This window comes from Larimichthys crocea, chromosome III, assembly GCF_000972845.2.
Source record: "Larimichthys crocea isolate SSNF chromosome III, L_crocea_2.0, whole genome shotgun sequence".
NCBI lineage: Eukaryota > Metazoa > Chordata > Actinopteri > Sciaenidae > Larimichthys > Larimichthys crocea.
In genome coordinates, this window is record NC_040013.1 from 16,760,038 (window position 1) to 16,762,879 (window position 2,842).

The window sequence follows — 2,842 nt, forward strand, 5'->3', positions numbered from 1 at the left end:
GGAGATCAGTTCATCTCTGCTGGGGCCCGCTTCTATTGACTTAAGATCAGGATTTTAAATGTACTGGTTGAGATTGGCAGCTCTCATTTTCTGGACCAAGACACATATGTTTTCTTGCTTGTTCATATGTGTTTATATGATTTGAAAGTGCCGGATTGGTGCTGGCTGCTCTTTGTTGTAATCCTTATCCACAACACAAAACAGTGCAAATTCTGTGAACACTCAATTTCAGCTAATTCAGCATAGAACACAAATGAATCACATCTTTATTTTGGCTTATCTTATTTTCCTCCTCACTTGAAGTTACATATCGCCACAGCTGCTGATCTCATATGCAGCAATGATCAAAGATCACAGTTAACCATGTGCAAAGCAGATATTTCCTTTGCCTTTAAGATCTCCAGCTGCTTCATAGGATTTCAAACCATGTGCATAGCTTCCTTTCATTCTAAAGCATCAATGCTCTTTGCAACTTTTACTCTATAATCCTCTATCAAATAGCTCAGTAATCCTGTCTGCCTTTTGCATGACATAATGCATGATCTTTTGGGCTGCTCTTCATATTCCCTCTTTTTATTTCAGAGCATTAACAACTTGTAAAAACTGAGAGAGTTTTTAAGTTTATGTGTGTGACAATCTTGACCTAAAATTGAAATGCAGTTCCCCAAGAATCTCTGATTGCAAACCTGAAAAGGCAGCACATTGCGCATTTGCGGGAAAACATATGTGCAGTATGTATGATCGCGGGAAAACATATGTGCAGTATGTATGATCTGAATTTAGGAGGCGATTTCCACAGAGTCTGCTCTGTGTCATCATCACTATGTAAAATGTCCAAGATGAGGTTGCAGAAAGTTTGATGTCAGTCACACACATCTCGTCAGTCCAAACTAGATCAGGCCAGAGGACTTTTGGATTTTAACCAAAGGTACAATATTGCAAAAAGATGAAGTTGGCCTTGGATTAGAGAGTGTAATCTGCACATTTCATGTTTTATGGGACTTTGAAATAGTGTACATGTTTGGTCATGATGTCTACACAAATACCCAGTGAGTTATTCAGTGTAACTTTAGAATTGGTAACACTCACATTGATATTGGAGCTAAGTAGAGCAAAAGGGCTTTTATCAAGCCCTTGTATCAGATGAAACGTTTTGTGAAGTTGTCATTATACACCTCATTCTGTCTCCCATAATATGCATATTCCTGTTAATACATGATATATTAGTAGTTTGGGATATGCTGCTGTTTTGTTTTCCAGTAGTTTAACACATGCTTTGACAGTCAGGATTTGGGAACACTGTCCCTCTGGTATTCTCTGTATACAGTAGGGGGCAGTAGAGTATATTTTCAGACTCATTAAGGAGGTGTTTGTCTTAAGCTAATGACAACAAACCTGTCTCACTCTCTTTTACATAGTCTTCAAGGCTAAAGTGTGGATTGAGTCCAGGACATGTTCTAATCCTGGACAGTTGTAGTTGGTCGTGGCCTCAGATAGGTCTGATAATGTGCAGACTAAGGTGAGTTCAAATCTAAAATGAGTTTCAAAAGGCTTAATTTGTTGTCAATAATCCAACTGCACATTCATCTAAACATAAAAATCAATGTTGGGAAGTAACTAAGCATATTTAGTCAAGCAAATACAATTTTGAGCATCTTGTATTTTCATTTTATGTTACTGATTTACCTCTACTCCACTACATTTATGCATCAGTAGTTATATAATTCAAGATGTAATATTAAAACACTGACAGGGGCCTCTCTACATGCAGTGAGTAACTTTTGATACCTCTGGTATTTTTTACTATAAGTACAGTTCTTATCCAACTGTGATCTATTCATCTAATTGCTACTTTTACTTTACCCTTACTTTAGTAATTATCTAAACACTTCTTTCACTACTGTTGAAATTACAAATGAAGTCCTTTTATTGGTAATAAAATGACAGCAACAGTTTTGACAGCAACAGTTTTTTGACAAAAAAAAGAGACACCAGTTGAAACAAATAAACCACCACATGTACAGTAGAAACAGGGGAAACGCAGTCCTTTGTGTTTAAATAAACATATCGTGACTGCTGTAAAACACAGGGCCTTACACCTGCGCAGTAGGATTACATGTCTTCCTAATGTGATGCGCTGATCTCTTTAGTTAGTTCAAGTGTCATGAAATCTCTTGTAAGGAGCTTGGTTGGATCCCAAATAAACAGTCTCGCTTGTTGAAATCTGAATGACTTAATTCCTGGCAAGGGATCTGGGATGAGGAACTTTAAGCCACTAGTGTGTCAACAAAAAGTTCAATAGGTGGATTTTATCCCTTACAATATGAGACAGAAACTTCAACCAGAAACAAACAATGAACTGTTGTGAATTAAAAACACCATCTGAATGATAAGACACATGACAGGAAGTGTTTTTCACACCACATGAAAGTGACACAAACAGACAATGACACAAAGAATTAAGCCGTTAGCTGTTTCAGTGTATTTCATCTTTCTGAGAACACACACACACACACACACACATTCACACATTCACACAAGAAGCACTGATTGAATTTTAAAGTTCATTCTTGACCTTGTGAACAGCAGTAAACAATATCACCTCAGGGTTTATGTCGTGATCACATCACATGATCTTCATCATGTACAAATTAAGTTTGCCCACTTGTTGGATATGTGGATGTTTATAATTTCTTTTTTAAAAATTTCTTCTTAAAAAGTTCTGTAAAAAAAAAAAGAAGGAAATTTGAACATCTACATCTCTATGGTACCTGGATCTGCTGCATGAAAGCTCCAAAATTTCTACTAAATGGACCTTGAGGTGAGATTGTTTTGTCAAACA